The sequence below is a fragment of the Pipra filicauda genome, unplaced genomic scaffold (assembly GCF_003945595.2).
Source record: "Pipra filicauda isolate LSUMZ 115617 unplaced genomic scaffold, ASM394559v2 scaffold265_size1292809_pilon, whole genome shotgun sequence".
Classification (NCBI taxonomy): Eukaryota; Metazoa; Chordata; class Aves; order Passeriformes; family Pipridae; genus Pipra; species Pipra filicauda.
The window spans coordinates 495,507-522,923 of NW_024104382.1; the positions used below are offsets into that span (position 1 = coordinate 495,507).

Sequence of the window (27,417 nt, forward strand, 5' to 3'; positions counted from 1 at the left end):
TGTGCAGGAGCTGTGAGTTCTTCAAGGAGACCTTTTAAGCCTCTTTCAGTCCCAATTGAGCAGAAACCTTCAATCATTCACACCCCCCTGCTTGGCCCAAAGTGCCTCAGCACAGCTTTGCTGGAGCAATGACCAGCCTGCCTCAGGGAGGGTCGTGAGTAATTAATTGTTTGTCCCACCACTGCCTTGCTGTGGGGCAGGACCCTGCTGCCTCCAGGACAGCCCTGCAATGCTCAGAAGCCCCCAGCCCCTCTCCCCTTTCTCCTGCTCCCCAGAAGCACCAGTGCTCTGGCAGTGGCCGTGTTTCCAGAGCTGCCACAGCACCAAACAGAGAAATTCTCAAGGAAACGGGAGGAAAGACTGAAACTTTCCACATTCTGTGCATTAATCTCATGCACAGTGCAATTCTCCTGGGGTGTCACTGGTGTTTGTGCAACATTGATACATCCAGGTTCTCCTTCTTCAAGGTAACTCTCAGGTTGTTTCTTGGGGTGTTTTGCAACTCAGAAAAGTAATGTTGATGCAACACACCAAGAAACCATCTCCAGCCCTCCCCTGGGAGAGGGCGTGAAAATATTACACATCTTTAGTTATTGCTTAATAAAACAGCCCTGAGCAGCAAGTCCTTCTGACTCGTCATTGCCTGAAGCCCTGAAAGCCCCAGCAGTGTGTGCTGCTGCCTGTCACTCTGACAGGCACCTGAACTTGGAGCTGGACACACCAGTCAGGCAAGGAGGAAAGCCAGGGGCAAACAGGAGGGCTCAGGCAGCAGTGAGCCAGGCAGGGCTGGAAGGAGACCTCATCTGTTCTGAGATCCAGCTATTAAAGCCCAGCTCTGGAGCAGCAGATGGGCCAGGCTGTGCTTCCCCAAGGAGGCTGGTGGAGCCACACTTCTCAGGGGGAGCTGGTCTGCCTTCCTCTCTGCACACAGGCAGCACACACACAAGGCTTCCCCTGTTTTAAAGGCAAAACCTGAATTTGCAGCAGCTGTCTGGAAAAGGATGCTCAAATCTTGCCCAATAATGAACATTTCAAATTTCCTCACTATTTTTCATTAAACCATTTCATGGTCATTTGGGAGTTAAGCTTTACATCTTCTTCAGCATGGAAGGGGCGTGTTGCTGCTTTTCAGTGACAGGAGAAATAAGACATGGAACATCACATTTCTTGATCAAACTTAGGAATCAAGATAGAGCAAAGTTCATACAAACCCCAGACATCTGTGCTCCTTCATCCCCATGTATTTGCTCCTTCTCCTCAGCAAGACACAGTTCAAGCCATTTAACAAGAGAGAAGGTGTTTAATCTCATTTCCATCCAGGTGAGGCTGCCTGCAGGATGGAGGTGATCCCATCCCAGCCTGGAGTCTCCCCATTCCCAAGCCCAGGCTGCAGTGGCAGAAGCAGAGCTGGGCTCTGCTGTGGACACAGAGACAGCACTGTCAGCCAGCTTTGGGTCTGGAATCAGACTGTGCCATTAGACAAAATCTGTAGGCTTGAATTCTGCCAGCTGCTCACCAGACCTGATTGAAAGCGTAGGAATTACATTAAATTACCTGATTATGTGCAGGCTGACAAATAACAGCAGATATTACAACCAAGGCTGAATAAGAGCTTGGCCATTCCTGTCTCTGCTACAGGAGTGGGAGTTTTGCCCTGGTAATAACAAGCACTGCAAGTTTCTCCTCTTTAGAGCTGTGTTGTGTTTTTTTGGTTATCTGAGTTTGGAGAAGAAAACATCCAAATTGCACATAATAAGTGGAACACAGAGAAAAAGAGCCAGCTGTACTCACAGATGTTACAACACAACCAAAGGTGCTTTTCTATTTCCTCTCCCCCCAGAATAAACCACATACATCTAATGCATAACACAGAAGATTTCCTCGATAGAATTAATAGCACACAGTCCTTCTTGGCTTGTCTTTAATCACACCCAGCACCCAGTGGGCCTGGGAGAGAAAGTCAGCATCACTCGTTTGCTCAGGCAAACCCAGTGGTTGTCAGCCATCCCAACCCCTCACAGCTTTAATGCCATGGTTTGGGGAACAGAACCAGAACCTGTGGGCAGCCCTTGGAGCTTTGCTGTTCACGGGGGGCAGAGCTTGGATTAAAATCAGTTGTCATTTCACTTGGACACGACCAGTGTTTGCAAACGTTGTGGGTGGGAGAAGCCCTTGCTTAATTAGGTGGACTGGTTCAACTTGATTCATGCACAGTGAGCTTCAGATTTATATTCAGGCAAATTCACGGAGATCCAGAGGATTTCATGGACTTAAAGAAGGTAGCTTAGAGGTAGATCTGACTGTCAGTCCATAAGATGCACACAGACTGTTCATTCTGAGTCTGGCAGACACCTGTTATTAGTGGTGCTGTAAATGGTGTGGTTTCAAGTATCTGTGCAAGTCTACAGCTGCAGAAGTGCCTGTGAAAATTAGGAGAGGAAGAAAGAAAAGGAGTCCAGATATGGCTGAATCTGAAAATATTTCGGGATTTGGGAAAAAAAGGGGGTTCTAACACATCTCTCCTGGTCTGGCCTGGGCTGGTTCAGCCCAGAACACAGCAAGGTGTGGCACAGAGGGAGTTTTGCCTAAAGAAAAAGCAAATCAAGTATGAGTCATAGGCAACTGTGGTTAGAGAATATTGCAAACTGGAGCTCCCATCCATCAGAAAATCTGATTACCTGAACGTGTTTTGTTTAGAAACATTTCTACCTACATAAATCAAAAAGTTTTGCCTTGCTGAGCAGCTTTACCTCCACCTGAGCCTTCAAAAAACCACACAGCATCTCCCAGATCCTTGGGGGGACTGTCTGTCCCTCTCTTCTGCCTGGCCAGACGAAGCCTGGGGAGGGACACGAGCCACCACACTCTCAGGCAGCAGTAGGATGTCACACAAGATCTGACCTACAGCTCCTGCAGGCACTGAACCAGCTCTGCAAACACAAAGAGATATTGAATTCACTGCAAATGACATGTTTTGATTTGACTTAATATGCCAAGATAGTTCAATCTGGATCCACTGGACTGGAATGATATGTTTCACTTAAATCTTCTTGACAAAATGCATTGATTTGATTTAATTTTTTTTTGATAGAAAATTATCTTTTTACAGAAACTGCATTATCCATACACACAAACACTTTAGCACCTCTAATTAGCACGTGTTGATGAGTTTGCTAAGACCTCTTGGGACCTACAGGACTTTATTCTCAATTATATTAAAGTCACTTTATATCCTTTTACTCCCTGTTACTTAGAGGCACAAAATGAGTGTAAAAATAGGTATGGAGAAAGATTAAGAGCCCCCAGAAAGAACATATTTGTCTCTGCCCAGGCAGATGGGCCTCCAGGGCTGTGCCTGTCCCCCACATATCTGCTGTGTGAGGGTCTCCTAATGACAGAGGCTGGGGAGATAAAATGGCCCAAGGATCTTAGAAGGATCTTTCCAAGGGATCCTTGTTACCTTCCCCAGCAGCAGATGGGGTTTGCAGCACAGCCTGCCCATAAGGTTGGAGTTTTGGGATGCTGCAGGCGGCTGCTCCCAGGACAGCTGAGCCAAGGTAAGTGTTAACACAGCTCCTGTAACTGCAATTTGTGCCTGCAAAATGAATGCTGCTCTCCTGGGCTGCAGTAAGGTTGTAACATGCTTAAATACTTCGTTAATGAGGGCTCTGTAAGCACCACAGAGACAAACAAGATTTTAGAGGGGCAGAAGCCTTTGTGCTTTCCCCTTTTCCACAGGGGAGAGTTTCAACTCACCGTTCAATTTGCAATTGCAAAGAGAAAACTCTGCACATGGAGTTGGATTTGCCAGCACAGTTTGTGCCTCCATCTAATTGTTTTTAAACTTTGCATCTTGGGAAGAATTAGCAATCACGGTGTTCTCAGAGCCTTGGGAGTTTTTTTAAGAAAATTTTCTTCCCATAATATCCCATATGTTTCTATTGCTTTCAGGGGAGCAGAAGAGCCAAATCATCCTCTGACTAAGGCCTGGTAATTCACAGAGCCCATCAATCTACTGGCCAAAGCATTTGCAGTCTGTTGTAGAGATTAAGACAAACTTCCCTAGTGGGGAAATTTATACCAAGAATAAACATAAATCTTGTTAACATGATTATTTGCATTCTTTTTAACTATGCATGCAAGGATAGGTTAATTTTCTTGAGGGTTGTTTGATGAGAGGAGGAGTGAGAAGGTGATCATAGGAGGATGTCTGATTAAGACCATTTGTATGGAGTCATTCCTTCAATCCTTTACAGCGCTGGCTCAGGAACATCAGGAAAGCTGAGATGTAGATTTTACCACTCTTCTTGATATGGATTCTGCTGGAATTAAAAACACTTCAGACTTCTTTAACTAATAGTGATAACCACTGCCAAAAGCCAAGCCATCATCCAGGACATGCTCCCACCACCCACCTTGACCACTCACACCCCCTTGGCTCCTCCTTTAAAGTTCTTTCTGTGACCTTAAATGTGAGACAAAGGTTTGGACCCTACAAAAATCTGGCCTCTGATGGCTGTAGAAAAATTATGAGCTATTTAAATCGTTGTACTTAAAACTAATATTGGTTCTGTTTTTGAAGTGTTCTTAAATCCTCCTACTCATGGAAAGGGGATAAAAATATCCCACCACACCTGCTTAACTTGTGTACTTCTAACAGCCACTGCTCTTTAAGGACAGATTGCCCCCTAAACTGCTTTTTTTGAGCATGACAGGTTAGATATTTTAGGATTAGGCAACATGCACCCAATGAGAGAAAGGGCCAAGAGCTCAGGGCATTTGTGTCCAGTGGCACTGCAGTTTGTGTCAGCACCCCATTCGTGGCACCACTGCAACACCCACCTCACTTTGGCTTCCACAAAAACCTCTAAAGTCACTTCCTTCAAAGGAGACTCGTTCCCTCTCCATTGCTCTGTCGTGGGCTTGTAATCTTGGGCAGGCTCCTAAAAAGAGAAACACTTCCCTCACATCTGTGCCCTTCTCATGTCAGCAAAAGCAGGGCATGAAGTGCTTTACATCAGCCTCTCATCTCTGGAGTGAGGAGGATTGCCCCTCTCTGGTCAGAAGCCATGGGTGGCAGATGTTTGGGTTTGTTCCCTTTGGCCATTGGCAGCGGCAGATCCAGAGCTGCTACAAAGTGCTGAGGCTCTGCACCAGCTCCCAGCCCTGGGAAATCCCAGCTGTCTGCTCACATCCATCCTCTGGAAGCAATCTTTAATCCTCCCAACGTTCCCTTCAGGCTCTTCATTCCAAGGCTGCAGAATGTGTTTACACAGCCTCAAATTCTAGGAGTGCAATGCAACCTCCATGAGAAGGGTGAAAAAGTGAATAAGTGAATGGGAATTTCGTTTTGGTTTGTTTGTTTGTTTGTTTGTTCATTTGGGTTTTTATTTTTTTTATTTTTTTTTAATAATAAAACCCCAAACAAAACAAACATTAAACAAAAACCCCTACCAGTAACGTGGTTGTCAGCTTCCTCCTTCATGAAGATGCTTTATCTGCTCATTCCTTTGAACACCAAAACCACTAAGTCCTGTACTTCCTCCTCTCTTCATCCTTTTTTTTCCTTCAACAAACATTTTTATTGCAACAGAAGCACCAACCATGGACCCACCAAACCTCTGATTTACAACAGATCATGTAATCTGTTTAGTAGCTGGTACATCCCATCCACTTTTCCTACCTTGAGCCTGCTGATGGGTTCGACTGACACATATTGGCTTACCCATGACAGACTTTATATCCATGTTTTCAAAGGATCTCCAGGTGCATTTGGCTGCCTAAAGTTTGGCCATGAGGAAAGGGCACTCAGAGCCCTGAGTGCTCCTATGGTTCTCTGGCTCTGAGGATCTCACCTGCGAGGAAGAGGGGTCGTGAGACCCAAGAGGTTGAATATTAGGCAGTGTTTAAGCACACCTGGCACACACTGCCCTGGATGAGATCCCCTTCCTTTCTGACAGACCTAGATTTAGCTCACCCAAGGCAGACATGGGACAAGGAAAGGCATATCTTATTTTTTAAGCTGAGGAAGGGCAAGGGAAACACAGCCAAGAGCCAAGTGAAAGTAGAGGACAAGAACGTGGGGAAATTTTCAAGCTGCACATCGTGCAGGTGAAGGGCGAGTCTGAAACAGAACCAAAGCTGCTGAACCAGACCTTTGAGGCCATCTGAGGTGAGACAGAATCAGCAGAGATTTCATTACTCACAAATCCCTCCAGATGTCTTAAATAATTCACAGCAAGCACTGGGACATAAGGACCAGGAGTCCCATTAGGCGGCACATCGTATTGTTTTTGTTCATTAGGGTGAGTCACACAAAACACATTATTACATAAAGCAGGATGTCTCATTAATTACATCAGTCTGGGGGCTATAATGTACCAGTGCCTGGGAGGGCTCTGGGAGACTCAGTCCTTGTCCTGGTTGTTCCAGAGAGTGTTTCCCTGCAGAAAGTCACCCCTCGCCCCACCCAGGCTGTTGCTGGGGGTCTGGCTCCTGGTGCCCTGGCTGTGACTCTGCCCATGGGTGCTGGGCACTTCTCCAGCAACTTCACCTCTCCCATGAGCTGCCCCTGGGGACACAGCTCTCCTTGTGCTCACCCCACACAGGCTGGGCACAGCTCCAGCTGGGAACAAGGGAATACCCCTCCCTGAGCTGAGCTCCTGCTGCCACCGTCAACTCCGGGAATATAACAGAGGCTAAAGGAGGAGTGTTTGTCACTGTGGCATTTGGAATAACTCTATGGCTTTTGGAGCAAGGGAAACTGAGCATTTCAACGGCAGCTGCCAGTGTTTGCCCACACAGGCAGGTGGTAGCTGTGCCTGCCAGCTGGAGGGGAGACCCTTGGACCCCACATTTCCACGCTGTTAGCCTGCAAACACTCACCAAGGCCAGCCCTGTTTGCGTGGATGATGGTGAAAAGGGGTGCCACATCCACTTCAGTCCTGCCACCTGCAGGTACCCAAATGAGGGGAGCTGAATTTCATGAAGAGAAAGACATTGCAGGGCATAGGGAGAGTGCCCAAGTTCTTAGGGCCTGAGTCACTTCTGCAGAGACAGGAGAGACACCCTCCCTGGGGGGGTCTCAGCAGTAGCTGGGAGCTGTAGGCTGCCAACCCACCCCATCTGTGCAGCCTCTGCCCACTTTTGGAGCTCAGAAGTGCAGCTCCTTCCTACCTTTTCAACAAAAAGTGTTGTTATGGGAGACATACACCACTTCACAGAGTCAGGCTTCTAAAATCCACATCGTCCTGTGGAAGCCCACTGCAACCTCAGGGACTAAATAAACTCCCCAGTTCCCTGCTGCCTCCCTTCTACTGTCCTACAGTTTTCCAGGTAGGACTGTGTCCAGTGATGGATGCCTGCAGGGATGTGAGACAGAGATCAGAAGTGTGAATGGGTATTAGATTTCACTGTTTGGCACAGAAGAGGATCCTATAAGTAATTCAGGGGATCACCGAGGTCTGCACTAACATAACCTTTCAGAACAGCATTCACTCCATACTAGGTTATATCCAGACTCCACACGTGGACATTACCAAAATATTGCTGCCAGGATGCAGTCTGGGTTGCCTGTACAGGATCTCTGTAATTTACAGGTGCAGAGGAGAGAAAAGGTCAGGGAACATCCTCGTGTATTTTGCTCTCTAACAGCCAGTCCTTGTGAGTGTATCAAAATGCAGCAGCACTGACAGGGACAGATGATCTAGAACTCCCTGCATTATTAATATACAGCAAAAGATGAGGCAGCTTTTGTGAAAAGTATCTGTTTGCATGTTTAATATACGATGCTCTAACTTTAACACACTGCTACCCATGATGCTGCATTAAAACACAGCTAACCTTTTAAGAAGTCCCACACTGAACAAAAGAGAAAATATTTGCTGAGCTCAAATATTCCTGAATGTTCCAGGCTTGGAAACAGGACTGCAAAGATCAGGAGAAAAAGCGGGAAGGTGGGGAGACAAAATGCAGTGACAAATGCAATGGATGAGAAGTAACAGGAGAAACGAAGAGAGGAGAAGTAGAGGTTGGAGAGAGTTCAAGGTGTGCCTGGTGTCCACCAGCTCCAAGGAATTCAGCCTCTCCTATGGGACAACCAGATCATGATAGAGAAATGCAGCACCACATCTCACAGTGTTGGGAACTGCTTCCTTAGTCCTTGTTGAGCCTCCAGCTCTATAAGGCACCAGCCCCTTGTGCCTGTCTTGCCTAACAAGCAGTTCACCCCAGCACTCCAAATCCCAGGTTCTTATCCTTTCACTGCATGAACCAAACTCCGTTCACAGCTCCAGCCTGGCTTCTGGAAGGGGTTTCCTCCCTCATCTCAGGCTCAGTTTTGTGACAACCAGCAAAAAAGAAGCAGGAAAATTCATCTTTACAGCAGAGGGGAGCAGGGAGAAAGGATGGGGTGGTGCAAGGACCATGGAGACACTCCCTTCCATGAACCCTGAACGGTCACGCTGTGCCTGGTCATCCAAAGAAAGTGTGAGTCTGGCAGAGCCAGGCCTTTAAGCCCTGTAGTAACCAAATCCCAGAAATTCTTTATCCTAAGCTCTTTAACATGGAGTGACTGAGCAGCACGTGTAGAAACCAGTTGTAATGCCTGCAGACAGCCAGGAGTCAGGGAGACATGGGTTTCTTCCTGTTGTGTTAAGCTTAAATAGAATTATATGGTCTTTAGTTTACCTTGCCATGCAGGCACATTAGGCATGGATTTCTCTAAAGCCAGAACATCACAAGCTACCCAAACAACCCTGTCATTGCAATTTCACAATTTCCCTCTTTTGTGTATCTCTGAGCTCTGACTGCAGGAAAATTTCCTCTCCTCAGCCCACTGCCATCTGGAGCAAGGTTCAGACTCAGTCACAAGCCGAGTGGGAAAGGATATTTCTGGAGAATGGTGGGAAGGTTAATGATGAGTATGCTTAGAGCTGGTGATCTCTTTCTGCATCTCACTGTGACACTCCAATCTCCACTGCTCAATCTGGAACAAATAGGTAGAAGCTACTGGGAAGATAATAGGAGTTCTGAGGTCTGACAGGAACTGGGGAATGCAGAACCTCAGTCAGGTAGGCAGGAGGAGTCTCCCCAAAAGATTTCAATCTGAAATTATTCCAATTCATCCAGGAGACTGGAGCTGGTGCTAGATATGTGCAGAGCATCAGCAGGAGATTCTCAGCAGCTGCAGGGACTTTGCAACTCCCATGTCTGAGCCAGCCCAGCTCTTGAGGGGACAGAGGCAAAAGGTGTTGGAATGGGTTAACTTTAATTGTGTTAATCTTCTCAGGGAACATCAAAACTTTAACTGTTGTGTTAAAAACAGACACCAGAGGATGCCTTGTCACAGAAACAGGTGGTACCCATTGCTCTGTTAAGCTGAGGCAACACACCAGCTTTCAAGCCACCCTCTGGCTGCAGGCTGGATCACTCCACACTGCCTTCACCAATACATGACACCTCCTTGAACGGCTTCAGCTCCCTGACAACCTTCCTCAGCCATTTCAGTGCTCTTGCTCTCTCTGCCCTGGCCCTGCCTTACAGGGTGATTCTCCTCCACACTCCACCAGGCAGACACCAGGAAGGAGAAAAGGAGGAGGGGTGCTAATGCCATCACTAGTAGGTGTTACAAGCCCATGTCAGGCTGTTTGCTTCTGCTGGGCTTAGCTGGAGGTGTTTGGAAGCTTTTATACGACTTGACATCCACCCCTCAAATAATCGACGCTGCATCCCCAAAAAGGCCGGAGACAGGAGTGTCATGCTCTGATGCTATTTCCAGCTTTGTCCAGCAGGCACCACAGGGAAGAAGAACAGCTGCAGCTCAGGCAGTTTGATGAGCTGTTGCTGTCCTGGCTGTTCCTGGCAATGCCTGTCAGGTCTGAGCGAGCTGGACGCCGGGAACCGGGCAGAGCTGCTGTTTGTTACCCCCTCGTGGTCTTTTGACTTTTCATCTTGATTAAAGACCATGCTGAAGGATGGAATTAGCAAGGCAGGGATCCCAATCCATTCGCTGCTCCTGAAATCCAGTTGCCTGCCCACGTGCTCATCCTCGGGGCTACCAATTAGGGGCACCAGCTGCCAGCCTGGATGCCAGGGCCAGGAGCTATTAGTGCACAGACCATTAGCTTTAAAAGGCATTTGGAACTTCTGAACACATTAGGCTTTGTGTGATTGACATGCACTACAGCCATATGTGGCTTGCTGTCCTTTCTGTCAACCATTTTTTCTCCAAAAAAGTGTTGGCTCATTGGAGTGTTCTTGGTGGAGCATCTCATGAAAACATCTTACCAAGAGCATCGAGGTTCTGCATGGGTTAAATAGTTGTTACCTGCTTTGACCAACTTCCTTGGCATCTCTTCTCTGAGATGGGAATGGCAGTTGTGTCGTATGAAAGGTTGGTCTCTATTTTTAGCCCTGTCATTTGCCCAGTTAATGGTTCCAGGGAAGTCATTTCCCTTCTTTATGCTTCAGCGACCCCATCTGTAAGACGGTAATGATGAGCCTGTACCATAGGGTTTTGAGATCTATGCTTGTAAAAAATATAATAAAACTCAGAATTATCATGGCTGTCTAAAGCAAGGGTGGAGAGGAAGCCCCAGGGGCCTTTGCAGCAGTACCTGCATGGTTGTTTTTTGCAAGTCCTGTTCTGCCATGGCACCAGACCTGGATCCCCCCTGCAGACCTTGGCAGTCTCTGCTCCATGCTTGGCACAGGGGCAGATCTCTGGGGGCTGCTGTTGTCCCAGGATTTCCAGAAGTGGTGGTGCCAGCAAGCTCTGCAGGTCATTCCTGACAGGATGACAGGAGATGATCAGTCCATCAGCATGACCAGAGGGATTGAGCCATTGTTTTCAGCTTGTTTCCCTCACATTTCCTCAGTCTCAACTACAGCTCAGTGTTGGGCAAATCATGAGCTACTCACCCTACTCTCCATCCTTACATGGGTCAACCCATCTCCTCTCTCCTTCTGCCTCTCCCATTTCCCAGATGTGTCTCATTCTGCCATGAGGACCTGCTGCTCTTTGTGAAAATGGATAGAGCTGGACTGGAGTCTCCCTGAGCACAGTGCAGCACACAGGGTGCCTGCTGCTGGAAGCCAGTGTGAGTGCCAGGAGGCAGAGCCAGAACACCAGGCTGTGTGTGCTCTGTGTCCTGTGGCAGCAGGTCCTGGGCAAACACAGATGGGGGACATTCATCAGGAGGCCACCTGGCTACCCAGCCACTAACCCTGACCCTCAGGGATGAGCCAAGTGGCAAACCAGAGCCTTAGCTCTCAAAACCGAGTTAAAAGCCAGGTTGTCTTACCAGCCTGTCTGAGCCCACTGCAATATGGCTGAAGGGAGAGCCTCCCATTTCTTTTCCAGTTTTTTGTTTAAAGCAGGGCCATCGTGGAATTTGGAGTTCAAATACAAGATTTCTTTAAAAATCTCTAAAAGGGATATTATAATATGAAGTTCTGATGAAAGTTCCTCGACTTCCTGCTTTATACAGCTGGTGAATACCAGCAGAAGTCTTTTAAAAATACTTTAACATTATGCCCCTTAGCTGGATTCTTGATATGCAAACGTTGAATCAGTGTAATTCTAAGATATTTTTTTTTATCTTGGGTCTGGCAGGTCTTTCAGGCTCAGGACAGTTCTTTTGTCATTTGAAATAACTCTCCCCTCAGCAAGACACACATCCTTCTACTTACCCAGATGGTCTCCTCCTCCAAGCTAGAATAATGTATTTAAATTTATCCAATGGATTTCATGACTCATATTTCCCATAACTGGATGGTTTCTAACCGTCCTCTGCTCCACCTGTTCAGACATCCCAGCAACCCTCTCCCTGGCTCACAACCTTCGGTGCTGTGGTTCCTCAGTGGAGTGTGATTGCCTTCAGGGAGAGGGTTTTAGCTGGTTTAGTCAGCCATACAGCAGTTCTAGAGAAGCTTCACATTCACACAACCCCTGGTCTACAGCTTGGTCTGTGGCAGTTCTGGAGAGAAACCATGGCTTTTAGAATCTGCTTCAAAGTTTTGCTTCTTCTGGGGAGGAAAGTTATTTCCTGAAAACACTCATGTTGATCTTCTGATCAAACAGATGGAAAACCACACTTTTACTCCACCCCAAATCTCTATCCCCTGAGTACTTCTCTCCAAACTACATTTCCAATCCAACAGAAAACTCATTCAGCAACCACAAACACAGCAACCTCACTGTCTCCACAAACAGATCATTTTCTGCTTTGGACTACAGAAGATAAATGCAAATCCTCATATATAGATGTTTAATCATCTGCCTGGATTGCATCAAGACAGCAGGCAGTGATTTTAAATACCATATAAGGGATCAAGGCACATCTCTTTACTGCTGTTCATTGAGCTCCTACACTACACAGGTCCTTTTGAAAATGTCACCAGTGCCTCCCAACTCACAGGACTCCTACTGGAGCAAAGGTTATTTTTGGAGAAAAGCACCCCAAAAGCACTGACATCCAAAAAATCCTTTGAAATTGCTGACAGGAATGTGTGGTGGCTCATCATGGCCTGGAGCAGCTCAGAGCCAGGTGCAGAGAAAACAGGTGAGGGAGGATGAAATGAGATGAACAAGAGGAGGAGGGGTGGAAGGAACAAAGGCAAAAGGCTGGATACTTGCTTGGATGAGCTGTTAGATTGGTTTTAAATGTAAGTTGGAGTTTGAGAAGGCAGAAGTGAACTAAACTACAGGATATTGTCTTGCCACCATCTTCCATAAGCTGTTTGCAGCTGCCATAGAACTCATAAGCCATTTGAAACCCTTCCTCTGCCCCAGCCCAGACCCCCCAGGACACCGAATGCACAAACACCAGGCAAGAACCTGGTTCCAGAGGTAGGATGCATCCAGGAAAGACCTTGAAGACACCATGAAACAATAGGAAACTTTCCTGCAGCCCACTAAGGCACTCCAGGAGGATGGGTTGTTTTTCCACAACAGCATCAATGCCCAAAGAAAACAAACCAATACCAAATAAATTGGGGTTTATGAGCTGAAAGCAAATGTTCTCTCCCCTGTTGCTTCAGCAGCCTAAGGAGAAGCCATGCAGCACTGTCAAAATGCCTGAGGAGCATTTAAGGCTTTCAACATCAAGGTGTTATTTCCCATAACAGCCCATCAGTGGGACAAGGCCTACACACAAACCTTCCCAGCCATAACATACATTTCTGGGCATTTTGCTGTCTCAAACACAGCTCCCCAGGCTGCTGGCACAGGCTCCAGGCTGCTCTCTGGGCACTGGGAACAAGCAGTGGCTGGGACCATCTCAACAATGGCAATCCTGGGCTGTTGCAAATAAAAAAGTCCTCCCACATCACTGTCAGAGCTCCCCTCACCAGGGCCAGGCTGCCACAGGCACTGAAATCCTGCCTCCCACCCACCCAAGGGGATGGGGGTGAGCCCACACCACCCTGGGGTGACCTGGCTGAGGGTGCTGTGAGCAGCTGGAGCTGCTGCAGCGACACCAGGGGGGGCCTGCAGGAAGGGAACTTCCTTCCAGGCATCTTATTTTAAGGCATGAGGAATATCTGGGGATCAAGCACCTACCACATTAATGATCTGTCTCTCTCCTCTGTCGTGGCAACACAAGACCCCTCCATCCTCTGACCTTGGAAAGACAATAATTTCTGAGGCTGCCAAATGCCCATCCATCCTCCAGGACGTTCAGAGCTGCCCAGGATGTTCAGAGATGCAGCTTTGCTCCTTCCACCAGGCACCTGTTGAACCTGTTGAGGCCACGTCTATTAAAAACCTGGGCTCTGCAGCCAAGGGGACAGCCAGAGATGGATGGTACTGGAGTGCAGCCACTGCTGAGGAGAGAGGCAGGATCAGCCTGCCATGGACACAGACAGACTAATGAAACCTGTGGGACTGGTATGCAATTACCTGGGTTGCCAAACTTATCGTGGAGAAGTCGGATATTTCCAGTGTTCTGGCTGCAGCCTCAGGGACAGAGCTGTCACCTGGACTGTGGTTGCCTTTCTGAGGTCAAAGGATGGAGAGGCACGATGTTGGCATGACTGGGAGACCGTCAGTATGGTACTCATTTAATTCCAAAATATTCCTCATATCCTCAAATTAGATGCCAGGAAGGAAATTTCCACTGCCCTGAGAGCAGACTTTGCAGGGTTCAGGTTTGTGCATCCTCACAAGACACTGAGTTTGTTCAGACCAGAGTAGCAGAATGATGGATGTGACCAGAACACACAGTTCTTCATTAAATTGTGGTGAGTTAATGAGTTACTGGGGCTTTCCTGCAGATCAACCTGGAAATGCTATTTGGACAGGCAAGGATATACTTTCAAAGTTCTTGCATTTAATTTTTTTTTTTTTTGCATGTAGGACTTGTGATCAGAGTTTTATTTTCATAAACAGTTTCTACAGCTTTAAAATTCTTCCATATCTATCCTTCCTAATTTCCACTCATACTATGAAGACTCAGCATATGCATTAACTAAAATTTTGGTGAATATCAAGAATTCAGAAATTTCTTGTGGGACAAATAAAAAACCCATCAAAACCAAACAAGCAAGAAGTCAACTTTAGAAAAAAAAAGATTTAAAAAAAAAGTAAAACAGAAGATGAAAGAAAAAAAAAAAATCCAGGTGGTAGGGATTGATCTGATTTCATCCAGACTTCCCCCAAAGAGTAGCCTTCAAAAGTCAAACACAGAGCACTATTTCATGTTCTCTCCTGTAACATTTAGAGTTCAAAATGCTCATCTGTTCATCCACGTCCCCTCGCAGTGGCGTTTGCAAATGACACAAACATTTGCCTGTGATCTGTGCTCTCCCTAATGCAGCCCCAGCCTGTGCCTGCCCTGGAACAATTTTCTCTGGAGCAAGTTCAAGCACAATTTGCTCATGCTGGTATCTATCTGTCATCAGATGTGTCAGCCTAATCGCCCTCAGCTGGGGTGGGGAGGAAGGAGACAAAAGGTCACCTTCTACATACAGTCTGTTCTCCAGGAGGCAGGAGAGAGCAGGAGGAAAACCAAATTTTCACCTACCTGATAGGAATTGAATGCTTTCTTCCCTTTGCCTTTGCACTTCAGTGCAGCTCAGTGCCTCTGGTAGCAGCTGGATGTGCTTGGGACAGGTGAAAATGAACCAGATCCACTGGAATGCCAGGAGACTGGGTGCTGCCAAATGGTACCTCTGAAAGTTGTGGTGCCTTTCCTTAGAGGAAGGATCTCTCAGCAGCCTTTGGATGCTGACAGCTCCCTGACTCCCCCAGGCTGTGCTGGACACTGAAACTGGGTCTGGTTCATAGAATGGTTTGGGTTGGAAGGGGCCTTAAAGATCATCCAGTTCCACCCCGTGCCATGGGCAGGGACACCTTCCACTAGCCCAGGTTGCTCCAAGCCCTGTCCAACCTGGCCTTGGACACTTCCAGGCATCCAGGGGCAGCCACAGCTTCTCTGGGCAACCTGTGCCAGGGCCTCACCACCCACACAGGGAAGAATTTCTTCCCAATAGCCAACCTAACCCTGCTCTGTCAGTTTGAAGCCGTTCCCCCTTGTCTGTCACTCCATGCCATTGACAAAAGTCCCTCTCCAGCTCTCTTGGAGCTCCTTCAGGTACCAAAGGTCACCTCAGAGCCTTCTCTTCTCCAGACTGAACAGTCCAAATTCTCTCAGCCTCTCCTCACAGGAGAGCTGTTCCCTGTGACCCTGACATGCCCCACCACAAAGCTGGCATGGCTTCCATGGAATGTGCCAACAGGAGAACACTCACTGGGAAGAGGAAGAACATCACAGCCCAAGGTTTATCCTGCATTAAACACTTAGCTCAGGTATGGGCACCTTCAGCACCTCAACAATCAGGAACCCAAGCTTTCCAAACCAGCAACTCAGAGCACATCAGCTGGTGGCTTAAGAAGATCACACTGGTCCCAGTAGGCAACAGGATGTCTGGATGTTGCTGAATCCAGGATGATGTTGACCCTGCTGGTTGCTGGAGAGCACCAGCCTGACTCACAGGTCCCTGTCAGGCTGACACAAAACAGGGCAGAAGAAAGCCACGGTCCAAGGCATATCCTGGAGTGTGGAACTCAAGCTACCCAGATCCAATTGCTAGGGAGAGGTTTGGACTGGAAAGCACAGCACTGCTCACACAAGAGACAACATCTGTCCCATCCAACACTCCCAAGACTGGCTTGGGAGGGAGACAAAAAAGTGGCTGGAGCAGGGAGGGAAGCCAGAGCATCCATCTTCATTGAAAAAGGATCTTATCCTTACAGCAGACAGAGCCACAAGGATATTTTTTATCCTTGAGGTTTATTTTCTCAGTGTTTCTGTATCTGACACTGGTCAAGAGGGATTCTGGGAAAAAAAAATATAAATGATACTTTTAGTGTTTTATAAATGGAGATGTATGATCTCAGTGACTCAGGGAGAGCAGAAGACTATGGGATGGCAAGGAATAGAAAAGAGCTTGGAGATTTATTTCCCATTAGAGTGCAGCAGATGGGGAGGAAGGGGGCACACACAAAGCCAAATGATTTGATGGAGAACCAGAGCCAAAATGTAGAAAGAGCAAAAATCAAATCGAGACAGGCTGGAAGTTTTCCAGTGAAATGTTTTTCTCCCCCCAAGAAAAGTGGTATTTTCTACAAAAGCACATGTTCAGGGACACCCTCAGCTTTAATGAAATTGTTATTATTTTTCAGTTTGCACTGAATAACCAATCCAAAAAGACCCAAACCACCAGAAAAAAAGAAGTTTGGTTGCAGTAGACTTATTTCCATTGAAAACACAGGTGAAAGAAAAGGCTTATGTGCAATTCTGAAAGCAAAGGCTTACGTGCAATTCTCCCATCAATAAAATCTAATTTTCCAACCATTTTTAAGGCTGAAATGAAAAAGAAGAGTTAAGGAAAAACATTTTCAAGGAAAGCAAGCGAGATGCTATGGACACTAAAGCTGCAGAAAGTTTTACCAACCTGGCTGCTGTTGTTACCTGTCAATCTCCCAGAGCTGCCATGTGAAGGATAACCATGTCCTGGAGCCTGATGCTTACAGCAAGGACAGGCTTATACACCCCAATAAAATGCTTTTTTTTTTTTTCCTTGACCATGTCTCTGTCTAAAAAAGGTTTTATCTCTCTCTACAAATCTTGTGTTAATGTGACACTTAACCCTCACTGGCAACACACATTCAGAATAACCAGAGGAGGGAGGACTGGGACATACAGAGCCAGTGCACCAGGATGCCAGGAATGCACCTTGCCTGGGTCAGAAAAAGGGACCCATTTCTCCATCCCTTTCCTCTCTGAGGTTTATTTTGCTGTGCCTCTGACCGTGCTCCCCAAGCATCTCATCCTCCTCACGGCCTCCCTCACCTCTCCTTCTTGCATCCCTGGTGCTTCCTCTTGCCCTGTCAGATGTCTTCAGAGACACTAAAATAGGAAAATACAGACAAACACCCACACAACACAAATTTAGCAACGTGAATTGGAGAAGAGAGATATTTTTTTTTTTGGATGCTGGCTGTTCCAGCACAGGCAACAATTGGTGCAAACTGAACATTTTGCAGCACGTGTCATGTGCAGGGACCCAGCACAGATTTCAGCAGCAGCAGTGGCTGTGAGGAAGCTGGTTTGTAACAACCAGCACAAAGTAATGAAGCAATGGAAACACTAAACTATTTTACTCTGCAGCCAAACTAAATGTCTTTTGGTCCTTCATGCATGAGCCTTTTAAGTGTAAACTTTTCACAGTGAGAGAAAGGAAATCACCCTTAGACTTTAGCAAGAATGATTCAGATAGCCCCAGGCAGCAAAGATCTGAGCTGATAAAGAACAACAGTTTCTGACTGCCTTTGGAAAAGTATTTGCTGATCTTTGTTCATGTGCAACATTGCTTTAAGCTACAAAAGACACAGAGGGTAATGGCAGGTCACTGGGAAGATGTTATTGTGTTGTTCCTTTTCAATATGCTCCCCCCCCTTTTCCAGAGGTGTAGGGCCAAATGGGAGATGGACTGGCAGTGGAAGCCTCATCCCCACTCCCTAAGCAGAGGTCAGCCCAGCCCTGGGTCTGAGCAATGGCACTAGAACCTCAATTATTCTGAGAACAAAACACAGCATTGCCATTGTAGAGGCTGTTCCAGTGCAGTTTTCAAAAACAGATGTGCACAGGAATTAAAGCCAAACATCCATCAGCTCCACGTGACTAACTCAGGAACCCAGCACATGTTGGTAAAGAGAGGGGAACAAATACCTTGAGATTCCATTATCCAAGTATCTCAGCACTTCCCATCTCTGAAATAAACCATTCTGATGGGCAGAGTACCTTGGAGGAGTCCCTGCCTGCCCTGGGCCTGACAGCAGCAAATATTTCCTATTCAAAATGAAAAAAGTGCATGGAGAAGACATGGGAAAAAAACAGGGAAAAAAACCCAGCAAAAACTCAGAAAAGTAACTGAAGAACCATGGGGTGAAATCCTGGTCTTTCTAAGTCAGTGTCAAAACACTCCCACTGGTTTCCATATCTTACATAAGTTCTTCTTTCATTAGTAAAACATGCTGACAAGTACAGAAAAATTCACCATGCAGGATTTAGCTCACACTGTCCATCAGGCCTTGTGCAGTGGCATCACCATGGGAAGAGATCAGTAAGGTCCCCCATCCTGCCAGCAGCACTGCTCTGATGTGGAGGTGACTACAGCCCTCAGACCTCCTCCACTGGTTGTAAGATAAGGAATAGGGCCTTTTCCTCTCCTGGCTAGGCAGGATTTCTGGCATTTGTTTCAGAATGAGGAGAGGAGCATAAAAACTGCCTCGTAAATATGATGTTTTTTCATGAATACTTCCTAACAAGTTGATGAGATGCCATGGAGGGAACAATGTCTCTCTGCCCTGCACATGAGTCTGTGCCTGTGCTCCCCTCTGACCTCTGAGACAGCCTCCACAAGGACCAAGCCTCAGCCCCACCATCACCCAGCAGTCCCAGGGCAAAATGAGATCAGCTGCCCTCCTGCTCAGCCGTGGGAGATGGGCTCCCCAGAGCTTCCTCCCAGCCCTGTAAATCAGCCAGCCCAAGCAGAGCTTGGCCAGAAGGTGCCTCATCCCTTCCAAGACTCACAGCCCTGCCCTCCTCTTCCAAAGCCATTTATTTGGAAAGGGCAAAGAGAGGTCCCAGCTAAGCCATGACTAATGCCTAGCTAATCCCCAGAGGAGGAGCAAAGCAGCTCCCAAGGAAACAGGGCCTAATGCTTTCCTGACCCAGGCTGTGACAGTTTAAGAGAGAGCTCGCTCTTACCAGTAAAAATAAATGCTTTCCTCATCAGAGATTAGAGAGGGCAGCTCTCCCTCTGTGTTACATCTGCAGGGCCAGCAGGGCCAGGGCAGTGTCAAGGCTCTGCAGACCTGCCACAGTGCACCAAGGGATTAACTCAGGGCAGTCCAGAGGAAAAAATTACTGTGACTTTTGTCCTAACCTCCCGAGCTGTTAAATGCTGAAGTAATTGGCCAGTTTTCATTGTCACAACCAAGCAAAACTCACCTTCACTTTCCCTGAGTAGTTGTTTCCTACTTTGGGTTTGATCACTAGAATGTGTTTGGTCCTTACGGTGACGTCCATCACATTCAGAGGTGTGACATAGTCCCCAAATTCTATACACACTTTCTGTGGAAGCTGCTCTTCACTTGACATTAGAAAGAAGGTTCTGAGAGAGGTAAACAAGCAGCAAAAATGGCATTGCTTAATAAATAAAAAAATAGGGTGAACAGGAATTATTTGCAACATGAAACAATCAGGCTCAGTGAAGTTCAGGAAATATCTATTAAAATGAAGACTACTTGAAATTACTGATTCTTTTGCTCTTCAAATGTGTATGTTTTAATTAAGTATTTTTAGTGTTTTATACTTCCTACATTACCAGCTCATTTGTAAATTCCAACATCTTTACATACATTTAAGCTACATTTGTTCTTCTACTGACAATTAATACTTCCTTCAATTAATATTTTTACATTTACCAAAGAGCTATAAAATCTTTTATCCTTGCGAAAAAAAAATACATTCTTTTAATCATCTCCAGTGTTGTGCTGCAGGCAATGTTTTGTAGGTGTACTTGGATGCTGGGAAACAATTACACAGAGCTGGAACTGCCAACGCTCTTCTTCTGTTCGGAGGAAATTCCGGCACTTGGTGGAGGGATGTTACACAGAAATAACTGCAGGTTGTGCAGTTACTATTGTGTATTTTGCCAATATGAACTTAAATAAGCTCCTTTTACAGAAATATAAAATCCCCTGTCCCATCCATTCAGTCTGCCCAGTGTGCAGGAGCACTAAAGGACCTGCCTCCAGCACCTAATCCTGGAGGGGAACTTCCCCCTTGGAGGAGCTGAGGTGACAGGCAGCATCCACTGAAGAGCTCCTGTGAAAAAAGGAATGTGGAACATCATTCTGATGGGAACATCATTCTTCCCATCCAGGCTTTCCCTCCTGCAAGGGTTGGATTCAAGGAGTTCTGCACGCTGGAGGGTGTGAGCAGAGTGCCTCCCTAGCAGAACTGTGCAAAGCAGAACTGCAAAAGGAATTGGTGTCAGCCAGAACAGAATTACCTGAGAGCAAGAAGTGCACGATAAATGGCCCGTGGCTCTCTGTACAAAAAAAAGGGAAGTTCATAGGGTACAATATCACAGGGAAGGAAACTATTTTAACCATATAAATTACAGGCATATTTTAAAGAAAATGGGTTTTAATTTAGCAGAAGTAGTTTGACCGAGGAGTACTTTGCTGGTACAGAGGGAACACAGGATCCAACTTTGCTTTCATGATGCTGTGCCAACACAGCCCATTATGCAAGGGAGGACTTTCAAATTCTTATTTCAGAAAATAGGTCAGACTGAGCTCAAATGCTTTCTTGTTGAAATGCAGCTTAATGTGGATTTGAGTGACTATCATGGCTCAGTGCCAGTCAGCAACTTCAGAGACATTGCTGAGAAACGTCCTTCAACCTTCCTTTGCTTCAATCTTCCTTGTTCAGGGAAGGAAGGTAAAGCAACAAGACTGAGATGCCTCCATAAAGGAAAAAAATCACAGGCCATGGAATTGCTACAACCAAGCTATCCATGCCAGGCAACCTGTCTGCTGGTTTTGCTGCTGGACTACTCACCTTAAAGAAAGCAGAGAAGAGTTGTCTGTAGGTGGGACAAACAGAAAGATGAAGCCCTGTCTGCTGCAGAGATGAAGGTGTCACATCAAAAGTTCATTTCAAGCGTAGGTCAGGATTGACTGGAGGGAGACATGGTAGCAAAGTCTGTTATTCATTCTAATTTCATGGCTAAATCTCTGTAAGAACAAGGACAACAATTTTGAAAATCATCGCCATGGAAGTGTTTCATTATTTTGTTGCATTTTTTTTCTTAAGGCTTAAAACTTGACATATTCAATCAATTCTACTGCTCCTTTTACACTGTGGATTAGTTAATTGCAGAAGCAAAAAAGGGTGCCTGATTTATTATGTATAGAGCTTTGGAAAACTACAAAAAGCAGAAGCACAGACAAGTCATCCAGCTCCTCACTGATGGCCTTCAGCAACGAGGAAATGAGACTGACTGTAGTAAAAATGCAAATAAAAAAAGCAACATATGAATTCAGGCCTCTGTCTTCATTACAGAATCAATAGGAAATGCATTAATTCAGGCAGCCAAAAGTTTAAAGCAAGCCAAAATAAAAAGGAGAACAAACACCAGTCTATCACATCTGTAGCCCTGGCTGCAGGGAAATGTTGCCAAATTACTAACCACATATATGGCAATTTATACCTCCCATCACCCCACATGGGCTCTAGTAGCCTCTCTAAACAATTCAGAGAACAAGATTCCACCAAAAAAAAAAAAGGGGGGCAGTTTAATCTGGGGACAGGAGGAGTCTCTCTTGAAGTCTCTTCCATGATGAGAACGTGAAATTGCCAAACCCCATCGAACTGGACTTGAAGAAAACTTAAAGTGGATTTTCTGAGCAGTCCAGAAATCCTCCCCATTTCTTCCCAGACGTTTCCCCTGCTGACACGATGCCTGCCCTGCTGCAGGGAGGGCTCACACTCGGTGCCAGCACCTGCTCTAAGGGCTTTTCAGTCACGCCGAGGAGCAAAACCAGGCAGCAGCTGCCTGGGAAATCCTCAAGGGTGAGGTTCAGATACCCAATCTATCCCAGATAAAACGTGAGAACCTGATAAATTCGACAGTGATACCAGCTGCTTTTGAGGAATCCATTACACAGCCATCAGCTCATGACAACCCTTGGCTTTTAAAGACTGAACCAGTGACACAGAGGAGAGATCTCCACGCAGCCCCCAAACCTCAGAGCCCCTTGGAGCTGAGGCATCTCTGATAAAGCACTGAGCCTGTGCAAACTAAATTTAGTGCTGAGAAAATGGAGCTCAAACACACGCAAAGCTTTCACTCACTGCCTGGGTCTGGGTATGAATCAAATTCCTGCACTGCTCTTTGCCAATTAATACCTCCAGATAAAGCACACCAGGGAGTGACTTCCAATAGCACAGATTTTGTGTGCTCTGCTGCCCTGATAGATGTCGTAGCACTTTACTACTGTTTTACATGTCCAAATATTTGCCTGGATAAATAGATTTAGAATAGTTTGAATAAGCTGCGCTTTGTCTTAGGAAGCTGGATGAGTCACATCGAAATGAAATATTCTGGGAAAGGTCTACAGCACAATTACAGACAGGAAAGTGAAAGGAGAAATTGCAGCTAAACAATGCACCGAGTCCAGACTATGTGAAATGTGAGTAACCCCCAGATTCAAAGAAAATTTGCCAAAGAGGCATTTCCCCAAATCCAATATTTATGAAAAATTGTTTCATAAAACATTCTATTGGATAAGCACCTTTTTAAAATGTAAAATATATACTTATTTTTCTGTTTTAAGTGAAATCCACGGAGAATTAAGCTCGCCAGGAGCATAACTCCTCGAGGTGGTTATACACATAGCTGGACTAACTGGGCTGTGTTAGGACTAGGCACTGTCCTAACACAACCTATGAGCTCAAAAGATACTAACCAGTCATGCCAACCTGGAGTTAGAACTAGGGTTCTAACAGAGGGGATTTGGGATCGTTACCTATGGGTGAGGAGAGCACAGTGTACTTTAATGTGGGCTGCAAGACACCCTTAAAGTATTTATTTCTAGTTCTAAGTAGCTTCTGGGTGCTAATAGCCCCACAGGACAGGTTTCTACCTCCTTTCCTTAGGTAAACCTTCATCCAGTTGCAGTTCCAGTTCATATTCTGTAATATCTGAATATTGTACAGTAACCAGCATTCCTGAGAGGCTGCTTGGTTGTCTGGGAATGACACAGGGGCTAGTCCTAGAGTGTCCAAAACCCCGGGGAGTCACTGTGAAAGCTGTCTGCTCAGCTGGGCTGCCAGGGTGCTCCAGCTGCTGAGCCCCTGCAGCAAGGTGGACTTAGGTCTGGACCCAGAACATCCCATTTAAGGAAAAGAAACTGAGAGTTTTGAGCAGAAAGCTGCCTGACATTCTGGGAACACCCCTAGAAACATGGCACAGATATTTGAAAACACCATTTTTCACTCTTATTCTGCTTATATCACAAGGAGGCAAAACACCACAATAACACACAGGCTGTAAGAAAAAGCTTCCAGTCTAATTTTGTGTCTCTCAGGATACAGTGAGAAACCTCATGTGCTTCAGAGATCCAAGTGGAGGTTTAGCAGGTTATGGAGATCAATTGCAGGCAGATAATTAAGGAAGCAAAAACTGATACTCCCACCATTAAATATAGGTTGGAGTCTTAACAAGGCACAAATGAGAACCTTTGAAATGGAAGTTATTACGTGCTGCATCAATTGCCAGAAATCAAATGTTAATATCGTTCTCTTGCTTTTATTCCCCTCCCCTTCAGCAACAACCCACTCCCCTCAGTCTCTTTGTGCATGTGCAACCCCTCCTGTCCCACATATTTGGTACCACTCTCTCTTTAGACAGCAGACCATCACCCACCAAAATGCCCCAAACCCAACAGCTTCACTGTGGACCCAGCAACCTCCTTCCCTGAAAGTCTCCCCTGTATTAAGCTCCCCAGGACTTCCCCATGCCTGTGCCACAGGCTGGACCATAAACCAAGGTCCTGTTCATATAATTGCTTTCCTACCAGCAGTAAATCTGCTGCTAGAAGGATCTGCTGAAGCATTTGTGCTTTCTCAGCCTTGTCTTTCACTTCTGGACACAGGATATAGTAAAAAAGTCAATTAAGACTCTAGCACTTCCCCTTCTTCCTCATTTCTTCCATTTAAAAGTAAGAAACAGTCCAAGGTTGGTTAACTGGAAACTTGCAGCGTGGCAACTTCCATCACCTTCCTCCCTCCAGGAACACAAAGGAACAAGCCCAAACCTTCTTTCCTCCTGTTCTTCAGCTTCTGGCTCTGCATTACACATGTATTGTGCAGCCAACCTGCATTCTTTTACAATACTCATTAAACAGAAGACAATTTCAGCCCTTGGTTGGTTCCTTCCATATGAGGACTCCAAGCCTACATTATTCCTGCTGCTCTCCCCCATCTGCAGTTTAAACCCCACCAAGGCCAAGGGGATTTTATGAGCAGTTTTATGACCCTTCAGCAACAGTGGTCCTGTTTGGCAGCCCCTGTGTCATTCCCAGACAACCAAGCAGCCTCTCAGGAATGCTGGCTACTGTACAACAAGGCATGTTCAGATATTACAGAATATGAACTGGAACTGCAACTGGATGAAGGTTTGCCTGAGGAAAGGAGGTAGAAACCTGTCCTGTGGGGCTATTAGCACCCAGAAGCTACTTAGAACTAGAAATAAATACTTTAAGGGTGCCTTACAGCCCCCATTAAAGTACACTGTGCTCTCCTCAGCCACAGGTAATGATCCCAAATCCCCTCTGCAGCCAACAGGGAACTTTGCTCCTCTTATCCATGTGAATGGCTGATGTTCTCCAGACCCCGTGGATACTGCACCCAAAATCAGAGCATGGCAAAGGTTCAATCACATCAGTAGCAATAAGTATGAAAATGGTGTTACAGGAAGGTAAGAACCTGTGGAGGGAGAATTTAAAAAAAAAACCACCAAAACTAACAAACGAAAAAATCCCACGAAACCAGGGGAACACATGACCGAGGTGAAAATCAGAAAGCTTTGAGATCACAGGCAATTATGGGTGACTTTCTTGGCAATCAGAACTTGCAAATCAAGTCCACCTCCTGCCCTGGTGGCTGATTGCCAGGAACAAGTTAATTAACCAGCACTAACAAATGCAGGTCTAGAATTTAACTAGATGGCTCCACCTCCCCTTGGCAGCTCCCCCTGACTGACCTTGGGCCAAATTCATCCTTGGGGAAAGTCTTTTTTCCCTTAGTTTCCACCAGGAATTAATGTAGTATTCCCCGGCATTTTCCCCATAACTTAAAGAAAATCTTTATTTTTGTTTGGTTTTTTTTTTAACCTTCCCTCAACATCACTGACCTTTCCCATCTTACTCCAACCACCTTCACAGTCCAGGCTTGCAGCCAGCTCCTTTTCTTTCAGCTGATATTTGCAAGCATTTGTTTTATTTTACATGTTGCTCACTGAACTTTTTCCAGTTCGTGTGTCTTATCCTAAAACTACAATTCACGAAATAGCCTAATTCTCCAAATGGTGCTGAACTGAGTGGAATAATTACCTTACTTGTTTTAGGCCTCTGCTGGAGTCCAGAATTACACACTTGGAAAATTATGATTGTTCTATCCTCTTCTTTTTTTTTTTTTCTTTCAGTTTCACAAGATGTGTGAAAGACAGGTTTTTATAAAGGACATAAACCCAGCCAAAACTATAATTACCACAGATAGAAAAGAATTCAGAGAAAAGATGATTTTATGATTAAGGCACTGGAGTAGAAACTCCAAAATTTAGATTCTTTTTGTGGCCCTGCCAAAACCTCTCTCTGTAACCTTTGCTGAGTTAATCCCTCTGTGCCTCAAATAAAATACTCTGGCACTTCCCTGTTTTATGATAGCTGCTGCATAAACACATTCATTCACATTTGTGAGGTGTTCAAACACACCAATAATCAGAGAATCACAATGACTGGGATGGTTAAAATCATCTGGCTGTATTTAATCATCTCTTGTCAGAAGTGTGTGCATCTTTAATCACGAGCACACGGGACACAGCAGCATTACTGCTGAGGAATAAGCACTGTACTAAAATAAAATAAAACAAAAAAAAAAAAGCCAAAAATTCCATGTTCCCAACAAAAAATATTTTGCAGATCAGGGCAGCAATTGTATAAATGAAGCTTAGCATCTCCCTATTCCAGTTCCCCCAAAACAGGGACAGGCTCTTACTAAAAGAAACCTTATCAAAGCATCAGGTCATATTCCACTGGAGATGTGTGAAGTCAAGAGCAATTACAGCAGCTCCCAGACTTCCATCTTGATATCAAGGAAAAGTACACAAAAGAACTGCTACTAAAGGCACACACACAGTTTTAAAAACAACCTCACGAAGAGGATGCCAGAAGAGTCAGGGCCATCAGTCACATCTGTTTCCAGGACATGATGAGGACACTGAACTTTCAGAGTGAATTCCATTTAAAAACCGTGGGATTGAGCAACAGCTGAAACGAGAAAGCAGGAAAGCCAAGGCTACAGCAGCACAGCAGGGGAGGGTCACTGTGGGAATGTGTGAAGGCAGCTGCCTTCACCTGGCACCTCAGTGCATGGCTGGCAGCTTTGGGCACGGGCTAAGGCAGAGCCAGAAGGTCTTTTATCTCCTGCTGCTGCCACTCTGAGCCATGCTGGCATCCCACGCTCCTACAGAAACTGCTGCCGCATCCTCCCACCCCTTTTCCTGGGGGAAAAGGCAAACTCAGGGGTGTCTCCCTTCTTCTCCCTCCCTCCCTGAGCACCAAAGGCTCAGGAGGCTGCTGTGTCACCCAATCCCCCCCTTCCCTTTTCATTGCTTTCATAAATTAAGCTGAGCAACAATGGAGATGAGAGAAAGCAGGACAATGTGGTAAATGTAGCAGAAAGAAATTTGAATTGTAATGAGGAGAGCTAATCAGGAAAAGAATGGACTATAGAAAAAAAGCACTAATGAGTTTCTAAATAAATTCAAAAGGTTAATATTGTTCTATCTAACAAATAGGAGAAGAATCCCAATGTGAAATTAAAGGCCTCACTCCAGTGCCCTTGCAGCCATATGTTAAATCTGTAACACCCACTCTATTTACCTCCCTGTCCACCACAGCTTCCTGATACCTCCCATGGATGGCTCCTGGAAATGGGATCTCTGCAGGTCAGCCACGTCTCTCCATCTCTTTTGTGTCTGTACATCAAATGCTTGAGCCAAAGTCAATAAGTCACAGACCCTCTTTGACCTACAGAGTTTGTACCAAGATTTTTT

At 45.9% G+C, this 27,417-nt stretch overlaps 1 long non-coding RNA gene across 7 annotated transcripts in view; it reads right to left on the bottom strand.

Moving 5' to 3' along the window:
- Window positions 1-674: 674 nt before the first annotated feature.
- Window positions 675-27,417, bottom strand: part of LOC114004183 — a 133,562-nt gene continuing 106,819 nt past the window's right edge. Inside the window, exons 7-12 of one of the 7 annotated variants that reach the window (XR_005563883.1) lie at window positions 21,138-21,256; window positions 19,518-19,680; window positions 17,355-17,411; window positions 5,726-10,787; window positions 4,843-4,943; window positions 675-2,930 (exon numbers count right to left, since the gene is read on the bottom strand). This is a non-coding gene — a long non-coding RNA (uncharacterized LOC114004183). Of the gene's footprint in view, window positions 4,944-5,725; window positions 10,788-17,354; window positions 17,412-19,517; window positions 19,681-20,583; window positions 20,623-21,137; window positions 21,257-27,417 lie in introns of all 7 variants that reach the window. The other 6 variants (XR_005563882.1, XR_005563879.1, XR_005563881.1 and 3 more) reach the window with 6 other exon arrangements.